The sequence below is a fragment of the Bos mutus genome, chromosome 6 (assembly GCF_027580195.1).
Source record: "Bos mutus isolate GX-2022 chromosome 6, NWIPB_WYAK_1.1, whole genome shotgun sequence".
NCBI lineage: Eukaryota > Metazoa > Chordata > Mammalia > Artiodactyla > Bovidae > Bos > Bos mutus.
The window spans coordinates 2,711,883-2,724,015 of record NC_091622.1 but is presented as its reverse complement, the minus strand read 5'-3'; positions in this window follow the sequence as shown (position 1 = coordinate 2,724,015).

The following is a 12,133-nucleotide window of genomic DNA, read 5'->3' as shown; positions in this document are numbered from 1 at the left end:
TTTCATGGCTGAGTCAGCAAAAAAACATTATTTTGGAGCCCAAAAAATAAAGTCTGTCACTGTTTCCATTGTTTCCCCATCTATTTTCCATGAAGCATTTGGACTAGATGCCATGACCTTCGTTTTTTGAATGTTGAGTTTTAAGCCAGCTTTTTCACTCTCCTCTTTCACCTTCATCAAGATGTTCAATTCCTCTTCATTTTTGCCATTAAGGTTGTGTTATCTATATATCTGAGGTTATTGCTATTTCAACTAGCAATCTTAATTCCAGCTTGTGCTTCATCCAGTCCAGCATTTCACATGATGTACTCTGCATAGAAGTTAAATAACCAGGGTGACAATATACAGACTTGACGGACTCTTTTCCCAATTTGGAACCAGTCCATTGTTTCATGTACTGTTCTAACTGTTGCTTCTTGACTTGTATACAGGTTTCTCAGGAGGCAGGTGAGGCAGTCTGGTATTCCCATCTCTTTAAGAATTTTCCAAAGTTGGTTGTGATCCACACAGTTAAAGGCTTTGGCATAGTCAATAAAATAGAAGTAGATGTTTTTCTGGAACTCTCTTGCTTTTTCTGTGATCCAACAGATGTTGGCAATTTGATCTCTGGTTCCTCTGCCTTTTCTAAATCCAGCAGGAACATCAGGGAGTTCATGGTTCACATACTGCTGAAGCCTCACTCAGAGAATTTTGAGCATTACTTTGCTAGCATGTGAGATGAGTGCACTTGTGCAGTAGTTTGAACATTCTTTGGCATTGTCCTTCTTTGGGATTGGAATGAAAGCTTACATTTTCCAGTCCCGTGACCACTGCTAAGTTTCCCAAATTTGCTGCCATATGGAGTGCAGCCCTTTAACTGAGTTTGCAGAGTCACAAAGAAGAAGCTGACTCTTGGGGTCACCACGCCTCCTTTCAACACACACACACACACACACAGCTTGTACTCAAGGGTGGTAGGAAAGCACCAGAGTTTCACACTCTCAAGGGCTGTGGGATCTGCCCAGTGACCTTTATACTGTAAGTTCTCAGAGGGAGAACAGGATCCCGAAAAAGACTGAGCACAAAATTCTTACCAATTTTGCAGGAAAGGGGGTCAGATCTCATTAAAATTTATTTAGAGAAATCAGAGAAATGTGATGTGTCCTATTTCTGAGCATTGTAATAGTTGTCAAGTCATAGCTAATATGAGTCAATTATGATAAAATTTTAGAATTTATGACAGAAATATCTAAGTAGGGAATGCTTTGACTAAAGACTTTTTAATGTTATTTTACATGATATAAAATTAAACAGATTATTCATAATTTTCCTTTAAAATTAACATTACAGAAATCTAGATTTATTTTAAAATTATTGAAATAATGACCAGTTTTCTACTTATTATCCATGTTTGGTGCTTAGTCTCATAGTCATGTCCAGCTCTTTGCAACCCCATGGACTATAACCTGTGAGGCCCTTCTGTCCATGGAATTCTCCAGGAAAGAGTACTGGACTGGGTAGCCCATTCCCTTCTCCAGGTAATCTTCCTGACCGGGATAAAATGCAGATTTATTATCCATATTCAAATATTAATATTTCACTTAAAAACAGACATATCAAATGACTAATCAAAGTATTAAGTAGAAATTATGGTTACCACATTTCTTTTGAATATTAATGATGGTGTTTACATTTAAATAACCCAATGTGACATGCTATTTTACAAAGGAAGGAGACATCAAGGTGGGAGAGAATAAAAAAGTAAAAGGAAATAAGAAACAGCAAAACTGAAAAAGAAAAAATACAAATTAGCTATAAAATGATATGTTTAGGTAATTTTTTTATCTGTATTTTTTTCTTTTCTTTTAAAAAATTATTATTATTATTATTTACTTTACAATATTGTATTGGATTTGCCATACATCAACATGCATCTACCACAGGTGTACACGTGTTCTCCATCTCCTCTCCACCTCCCTCCCCATTACTTTCAGTTCCTCAAAGCACAGTCTTGAAGCATATTTGTACGTTTACCCAAATGAAATTAAGTAGAAGATGTTAGTGACTTGTAGCATCTAGTATAGCTTTTGTGTTTTCAAACCCTCCTCTTTGCCAATCCCTCCCTAGTGTGTGTGTGTGTGTGTGTGTGTGTGTGTAATGGCAGAACATGCATCCAAGTCAATACCCATTTCTGTTCACCTAGGGTACCTTCTTGCCTAAACCCAGTGATAAGAATAACTGACTGTCACTTGCAGGTTTAGTTGCTTCCCCAGATCTAAGACCAATTCCAAATTCAGACAAAAGGAGAATCCGTTTTTCAGCCTTCTGAGACTCACAGTCAAACTGCTCTGTTATTAGTCATGTGAAGATTTTTCAGACAATTAAAGTGAGTTTAACTTTCTGCATCTTCTCTGCAGCCCTGGTTTGGAGACCTCCTCCCTGGTGGCTCAGAGGATAAAGCATCTGCCTGCAAGGTAGGAGACCCGGCTTTGATCCCTGGGTTGGGAAAATCCCCTGCAGAAGGAAATGGCAACGCAGCAACCCACTCCAGTATTCTTGCCTGGAGAATCCCATGGACGGAGGAGCCTGGCGGGCTACAGTCCACGGGGTCGCAAAGAGTCGGACACGACTCAGCGACTTCACTTTCACTTTCTTAGCATAGTGTCATGTTCATGAGGCCAGCCCTGACAGGATTCTTGATTTAAGCTGCTGCACTCACCTCTTTTCCTGAAAATGACAATCTTATCATCCAGTGGTTAAAACTAAGAACTTTTGTGTAATTCTTGAAGTGTTTATTTTCTTTATACTTAAAGTGTATGCTTGTTTATACTTATCTTTATGCTTAAAGTGCATACCTTATTTATACACCTAGTTTGCTTAGGACAGTCTCAGTTTATGTTTGTGTTCTTAGAAGAAATATTAAGATCCTTATTTATTTTCAAGGTCTTCTGGCTTTACCCAATTTCAATTTCATGGAATAGTCCTATACAACACATCAAAAATCCTACTGGCATTACTTTTAAAATATATTTAAAATATCATAATATCTAGTATTCATTCATTTCTCCCCATTTCCAACACACTATCATTGTCCACATTCTTCTTTCTTACTTGGATTATGGCAACAACCTTTAAACTGGTCTTCCTACTTTTATAATTGCTCCAATTATATTCTACTCTCAGCCCAGGGCTTCCCTGAAGGTTGAGCTGGTAAAGAATCTGCCTGCAATGAGGGAGACCTGGGTTTGACCTCTGGGTTGGAAAGATCCGCTGGAGAAGGGAACGGCTATCCACTCCAGTATTCTGGCCTGGAGAATTCCATGGACTGTATATCCATGGGGTCACAAAGAGTCAGACACGACTGAGCGACTTTCCCTTTCACTCAGCACAGGAGAAAGCTTGTGTCACACCCTCATTACAACTTTCCAATAACTTTCCATCTAAGAATAAATCGTATCATCTTTCCATGCCTTACAGGGCCTGACATGATCCTACCTTTGCTTACCTTCCATATTATGTGTGAACCCTCTTTTTACTCAATTTTTTTCCAAGTGCTGGACTTGATGCAGTGTTGTAGACATGTTGAACTCAACTCCCATATTTACGATTTTAACCATTTTCCCCTAGAACTCTCTTCCCCTGGTCATTGCATGAGTACAGCCCTGACTTCATTCAGAGGTCTTTCGCCACCCAGAAGTCAGCTCATTTTAGACACTTTCCTAGCTACATTTTTTTTTTTTTTTTTTTAAGAAGCCGCCTTTACTTAGGGCAGGAAACAGAAATAACAATAGGTATTTCAAACAGAAAGAAATTTATTTTAAAAATTAGGAGCTTGCAAAGTTAATAGATGGAAAAGAAATCAAGGTTTCAGCACAGCACCACTGACTTTGGGTCACACCCCTATAGAGGTCAGGAAATAGCTGATGCACTGTAACTTCATGTTACTGTACACCCGCCCTGAAGCAAGTATTAGACAGTGGACTCTGGTACCTAGGACATGCTCACATCTACTTGCCTGGTAGTTGGTTCTGCAAGGTTACTCATTCATTGAGTGTTCCACATCTGTTGTAAGAACATCTTCCTAGTAGAACCCAAACCACTCCTAGTGTTTAGGAGCTGTGAAAAGGCAGTCTGGAGATAGATCTTCTTCTCTGAATCCTGGTAAAGTTATAAGGGAGGTACCAGGCCTGGAGGAAAGCCAATAGACAGCAGGTAGCACACACTCCCGTGGGTTTTGTCACACTCTCTTCTTGATTCTGCTTTATGTTTTTCCAAAGCGCTTACCACTACCAAAAATATTTAATTGTCTGCTTGTTGTTTTCTGTCTTTCCTAACAGAATCTAAACTCCAAGACAGGGATGAGAAAGTTGCCTGTTGGCTCAGAGTACAGTACCTGAGATTCATGAACAGAATGTGAGCAGTCATAAAGGAATCAATCAATTTATATCTTTCTTGGACAGATAATCATAGTTAAAATGCTGTGAAAATAAAAAGGACGTTACATTTCCTGTAGAAAGTCTTATTTGAGGAGGATTCCATTGGATAGGAAAAAGGGAGTCCATTAAAAGTCACATGAGTCAATTGGGGAGAAACTAAGTTTTAGGTTAACAATATTTTGTGGGGAATGAAAACAATCAATAGATTGTACTTTTGCATTTATAACTAGAAATTATGTTTACTTCTTCAGAAGGGAAAACCGAATGAGTATCTGATACTTGGAAGCAGCAGTAACTTTCCATTCTTTTTTCTGCCTCTCACTGCTCTCCATGGGAGACTGATCTGATTGATATGATTGAAATCTCTGTGTGTGCTGGCTTAGCCTGATTCCCTCACTCCCCAGACTTGACTGCTGGCAGCCCAGATGCTAAAAGCCAACCAGGCCAGTCTCTGCCCCTGCAGGGGCAGCCTGCTATTATCAAGATGTTCTATCACCAAGGAGTTAAGCAGATTTTCTTTATCCTTATTGTCTCCTGTGTCCACTACAGTAATTTTCAACCTTTAGATACATATTGAAATCACCTAAGAGCTTTCAATATTCTGATACTGGGTCACTTCCAGAGATGCTGATTTAATTGTTTTATGGTGCAGACTTGAGCACTGGGATGTTTAAAAGCCCCCAAGTGATCCTAATAATAAGCCAAGGCTACATGTAATTACTTTGTGGCAAGGAATGTTAATCAATGTCTTCAAAACCCAACACAATACAAATGAAATTTGTATAAGTTTGTTGCTTATCTTATGGACTGAATTGTGTCCCTCAAAAATATTGAAATCCTAATTCCTGGTACCTGTGAATGCTACCTTAAGTAGAGTCTTTAAGATGTAACCAAGTTAAGAAGGGGCCTTTGGGTGGGTAATACAACCTGAGGGATGTCTGTAAGAAGAAGGACACAGAGAAGAGTGTCCTGTGTGAGGATGAAGCAGATACGGGTTCACATTGCCATAGGCTCAGGAATGCCTGGAGCTAGGAGAAGATGAAAGAAGTCAGGAAGAATCCTCCACAAGAGCTTTCTGGGTGGACTTCTAGCTCCAGAACTGAAAAGATACATTTCTCTTGTTTTAAGCTACGTAGCTTGTAGTACACTGTTATGGCAGCCCTGAGAAACTAATCCATGTTACTTGAAACATCTCTCCAAAGAAGACATACAGATGGCTAACAAACACATGAAAAGATGCTCAACATCACTCATTATCAGAGAAATGCAAATCAAGACCACTATGAGGTACCATTTCACACCAGTCAGAATGGCTGCGATCCAAAAGTCTACAAATAATAAATGTTGGAGAGGGTGTGGAGGAAAGGGAACCCTCTTACACTGTTGGTGGGAATGCAAACTAGTACAGCCACTATGGAGAACAGTGTGGAGATTCCTTAAAAAACTGGAAATAGAACTGCCTTATGATCCAGCAATCCCACTGCTGGGCATACACACTGAGGAAACCAGAAGGGAAAGAGACACGTGTACCCCAATGTTCATCGCAGCACTGTTTACAATAGCCAGGACATGGAAGCAACCTAGATGTCCATCAGCAGATGAATGGATAAGAAAGCTATGGTACATATACACAATGGAGTATTACTCAGCCATTAAAAAGAATTCATTTGAATCAGTTCTAATGAGGTGGATGAAACTGGAGCCTATTATACAGAGTGAAGTAAGCCATAAAGTAAAACACCAATACAGTATACTAATGCATATATATGGAATTTAGAAAGATGGTAACAATAACCCTGTGTACGAGACAGCAAAAGTGACGCTGATGTATGGAACAGTCTTATGGACTCTCTGGGAGAGGGTGAGGGTGGGAAGATTTGGGAGAATGGCATTGAAACATGTAAAATATCATGTATGAAACGAGATGCCAGTCCAGGTTCAATGCACGATACTGGATGCTTGGGGCTAGTGCACTGGGATGACCCAGAGGGATGGTATGGGGAGGGAGGGGGGAGGAGGGTTCAGGATGGGGAGCACATGTATACCTGTGATGGATTCATTTTGATATTTGGCAAAACTAATACAATTATGTAAAGTTTAAAAATAAAATTAAATTAAAAAAATAAAAAAAAAAAAAAAAAAAAAAAAAAGAAAGATCTTCTTCGAAATGCATTTCAAAGACTAGAAAATGCTAAGACATCTTAGAATTTAAAGTGCAGCCTTAAAACAGGCTTTGGGATGCTGCTAAGCTCCTTATTAAAAAGCAAGACATCACTTTGCTGACAAAAGTTTATATAGTCAAAGCTACGGTTTTTCCAGGAGTTATGTGCAGGTGTGAAAATTGGACCATAAAGAAAGCTGAACTCCAAAGAGTTGATGCTTTTGAACTGTGGTGTTGGAGAAGACTTTTGAGAGTCCCTTGGACTGCAAGGAGATCCAACCAGTCAATCCTAAATGAAATCAGTCCTGAATATGCACTGGAAGAACTGATGCTAAAGTTGAAGCTCTGATACTTTGGCCACCGGATGTGAAAAGCCAACTCATTGGAACAGACTCTGATGCTGGGAAAAATTGAAGGCAAAAGGAGAAAGGGATGACAGAGGATGAGATGGCTAGATAGCATCACCAACTCAATGGACATGAATTTAAGCAATCTCTAGGAGATAGTGGAGGACAGAAGAGCCTGAGGTGCTGCAGTCCATGGGATTGCAAAATGTTGGACACAGCTGGAAAACAGCAAGCTCATCATTAGCCAGAGCCGTCTTGTTATGTAGATTCTGCTATAGTCATTCTTCAGAGATCACAGTTACAGAATCCCCTGGACACTCATTTAAGTAGCAGTCATTCTGAATCCCTCACTAGAAGGGACTCTTAAAAATGTTCTCAATTAGATGGCAGAGCAGTAAGACAGGGAGATCAACTGCCTCCCCACAAATATATCAAAAATTCACTGGAATATGGAACAATTCCTACTTAACACAACTTCTGAACAATAGCAGAAGACCCCAAACTTCCACAAAATTTCACAAGTCAATCTCCTTAGAATGAGGTAGGACAAAAGATAAAGACACAAAAAGAGACAAGTATTTCAGGAAGGGGACTCATGCCTCTAGTGGGGGAGGGAGTCTTGAAGGAGGCGAAGTTTCCATGCACTAGGAAACCACCTCACAGGAGGGGCCAAAGGGGAGCTATGGGAGCCTCAGAGTGCATCTTCCTCTGAGTGGGAGCTCAGAGGGCAAAACACAGAGAAAGTTCACCACAAAAATCACTGCCACTAACCAACAACACTTCTCACAAGCCTCAGCCCAGACTGGAGGGTGGGGACAGGTTGCTGAGTGAAATGGCTAGCAAGCCTCTGCCTGTATCAGAGGGTGGAGGTGGCAAGAGGCTCCAACAAAGATCCCTGGGAGAGGCTGTGGGCTGCTGGCCATGAGGATATGCTGAGAATGCTACTTTGACCCAGCTGCAGAATTAGGTGTGACTGCCGCTGCCAAACCCAGGGAAGGTGCCTGAGGCGGTGGACAAAACCCTGCTGATGCAGTCCTGATGCCAGAGGTGGAGCTACCACCAGGCTGTGAGCAGGCACAGGTTACTGCCCACACCTTGCTGGGGGCTTAAACAGCATGGCTCCTCACAGGGAGCCATGAATTGGGGAATCTTCCTCTGGGACAGCTCACAACCACCTCAAACTGTACCAACATCCAACAGGTCTCTACTGTCCCAGGCACTCCCTGGTGCATCCCAATTGTGGCTGCCCATTTTGAACCTCCAGGCCAAACCTCCATAGTTGGTAAACTATGGCACAGCAGCCAATTCAGTCCAATACCTGTTTTTGTAAATATTAAAATTTTATTGGGACCCAGCCATGCCCATTCATATGGTTATTGTTTTTGACAGCTGCAATGTCAGAGATGGGTAGTTGTAATAGATACCAAATCTGAAAAGCCTAAAATATTTACTATCTGATCCTTTATGGAAAAGATTTGATGAACCTTGCTATAGGTTGACCTACTCTTTTGGGGACTTCCCTAGTGATACAGTGGTTAAGAGTCCACCTTCCAAAGTAGGAGACACAGCTTTGATTCCTGGTTGGGGAAATAAAGATCCCACATGCTGTGGGGCAACTAAGCCTGCTTGCCACAACTATTGAGCAAGGGCACTCTGGAACCCCCGTGCAACAACTAGAGAGAAACTCACATTCTGCAACTACAGAAGTCTGTATACTGCAACTAACACCCAACACAGCCATAAAAAAAAAAAAACCATACAGAAGTGAAAAAACCCCTCCATTCTCTCAATGAGAGGGCTAGTTATAAAACCTAATTTATGCAAAGATACTGAAGATTGCTACTGGCTTTTATGTGTCTCTCTCAGATGGCATTTACTTACTAATAGAAGACTTCTGAAGAGAAATGTCGTGGAACAAATAAATCAATATCTCATTTTGTAATTTCAGAGTCCACAGTAAATGAGGAAAGATCTTTCTAGTACCCTTCTAATTATATTACTTACTCCACTTCTGCTGTTATTTACCATGCTTATTTACCATGCATGTACTTTGTTTGCTTTGTCTGATATTTTGCTCTTTGGCTGTTGAACCCTTTAATGTGTTATTATCTTTTCTATCAGCTCATGGATTTACATCTGGTTGTCAGAGGTCCGTAAGCAGCAGCAGTCACACACATGATGGCCAATGTCCTGGCCTTTACCTCTATAACCAGCGGTACAGAAGCTCCTGGACTGCCATTCTATCCATTTTCAAATAAAGAGCTCATGGAATGGTTTATTTACAATTAAAACACACATATATGGGATTGGAGAATTGAAATTAAAAGACGCTTACTCCTTGGAAGGAAAGTTATGACCAACCTAGATAGCATATTCAAAAGCAGAGACATTACTTTGCCAACAAAGGTTCGTCTAGTCAAGGCTATGTTTTTTCCTGTGGTCATGTATGGATGTGAGAGTTGGACTGTGAAGCAGACTGAGCACCGAAGAATTGATGCTTTTGAACTGTGGTGTTGGAGAAGACTCTTGAGAGTCCCTTGCAAGGACTGCAAGGAGATCCAACCAGTCCATTCTGAAGGAGATCAGCCCTGGGATTTCTTTGGAAGGAATGATGCTAAAGCTGAAACTCCAGTAGTCTGGCCACCTCATGCAAAGAGTTGACTCACTGGAAAAGTCTCTAATGCTGGGAGGGATTGGGGGCAAGAAGAGAAGGGGATGACAGAGGATGAGATGGCTGGATGGCATCACAGACTCGATGGACGTGAGTCTGAGTGAACTCTGGGAGTTGATGATGGACAGGGAGGCCTGGCATGCTGTGATTCATGGGGTTGCAAAGAGTCGGACATGACTGAGTGACTGATCTGATCTGATCTGATTTGGCAGAAAGGAGAAGAAAAAGCTCTTGTAGAAATGACAGTTGGCCTGTTATTATAAATATTTATATAGGATTTTGAGGTTTGCAGAGCACTTTCCAATGCTAATTTAATCTTTTCTACATCTTTGTGAATGTATTTGTATTTCCACTTCATAAGTGAGATAACAGGCCCACATTAAACAACTCCTCAGTGAGAGAGGTAAAACAAATCTATGTTTTTAGGTACATAATTTCACACGTTTCTAAGTGTCTGTATTGTTGTTTTTATGGGAAAAGATGTAGATCAGAGTGATGAAGTGAAGTTAAAGGAACTCTGCAGGGACAAGGTTGGGGCAGGGAAAAGCAGTTTTCTTTCCTGCAAAAAAGGTAATTTTCTTCACTGCGAGGAAGAGAAAATTAAAGGAATTTTTCAGAATTTTGTCCTTCATGTATCTGTTCATTCATTTAAAAATGCTTATTCAGTCAGTTAAGTCACTCAGTCATGTCCAACTCTTTGCGACCCCATGAATTGCAGCACACCAGGCCTCCCTGTCCATCACCAACTCCCAGAGTTCACTCAGACTCACGTCCATCGAGTCTGCGATGCCATCCAGCCATCTCATCCTCTGTCGTCCCCTTCTCATCCTGCCCCCAATCCCTCCCAGCATCAGAGTCTTTTCCAATGAGTCAACTCTTCGCATGAAGTGGCCGAAGTATTGGAGTTTCAGCTTTAGCATCCTTCCTTCCAAAGAAATCCCAGGGCTGATCTCCTTCAGAATGGACAGGTTGGATCTCCTTGTAGTCCAAGGGACTCTCAAGAGTCTTCTCCAACACCACAGTTCAAAAGCATCAATTCTTCGGTGCTCAGCTTTCTTCACAGTCCAACTCTTACATCCATACATGACCACAGGAAAAACCATAGCCTTGACTAGATGGATCTTTGTTGGCAAAGTAATGTCTCTGCTTTTGAATATGCTATCTAGGTTGGTCATAAGTTTTCTTCCAAGGAGTAACCATTTTTTAATTTCATGGCTGCAGTCACCATCTGCAGTGATTTTGGAGACCCCCAAAATAAAGTCTGACACTGTTTCCACTGTTTCCCCAGCTATTTCCCATGAAGTGATGGCACCAGATGCCATGATCTTTGTTTTCTGAATGTTGAGCTTTAAGCCAACTTTTTCACTCTCCACTTTCACTTTCATGAAGAGGCTTTTTAGTTCCTCTTCACTTTCTGCCTTAAGGGTGGTGTCATCTGCATATCTGAGGTTATTGATATTTTGCCTGGCAATCTTGATTCCAGCTTGTGCTTCTTCCAGCCCAGCGTTTCTCATGATGTACTCTGCATATAAGTTAAATAAGCAGGGTGACAATATACAACCTTGACATACTCCTTTTCCTATTTGGAACCAGTCTGTTGTTCCATGTCCAGTTCTAACTGTTGCTTCCTGACCTGCATACAGGTTTCTCAAGAGGCAGGTCAGGTGGTCTGGTATTCTCATCTCTTTCAGAATTTTCCACAGTTTATTGTGATCCACACAGTCAAAGGCTTTGGCATAGTTAATAAAGCAGAAATAGTTTTTTTTCTGGAACTCTCTTGCTTTTTTGATGATCCAGCGGATGTTGGCAATTTGATCTCTGTTTCCTATGCCTTTTCTAAAACCAGCTTGAACACTGGAAGTTCATGGTTCATGTATTGCTGAAGCCTGGCTTGGAGAATTTTGAGCATTACTTTACTAGCGTGTGAGATGAGTGCAATTGTGTGGTAGTTTGAGTATTTTTTGGCATTGCCTTTCTTTGGGATTGGAATGAAAACTGACCTTTTCCAGTCCTGTGGCCACTGCTGAGTTTTCCAAATTTGCTGGCATATTGAGTGTAGCACTTTCACAGCATCATCTTTCAGGATTTGAAATAGCTCAACTGGAATTCCATTACCTCCACTAGCTTTGTTCGTAGTGATGCTTTCTAAGGCCCACTTGACTTCACATTCCAGGATGTCTGGCTCTAGGTCAGTGATCACACCATTGTGATTATCTTGGTCATGAAGATCTTTTTTGTACAGTTCTTCTGGGTATTCTTGCCCCCTCTTCTTAATATCTTCTGCCTCTGTTAAGTCCCTACCATTTCTGTCCTTTATCATAGTCTGTAATGTGTCAGGTATTGTTCCAGGGTCTGGAGACACAGAAATGAGCAAAAGATCCTTGTTTTCATGGAGTGTGTATTTTGGAGAAAAAAAAAGATGAACAATATACATATCACTTTAATCAGTGATAAGTAATCAAGAAGAAAAAGCAAGCAAACAAACAGAGAAGGGACTTATAAAGTGTCAGGATATCAGGTTGAAATTTTAGAAAGAGTG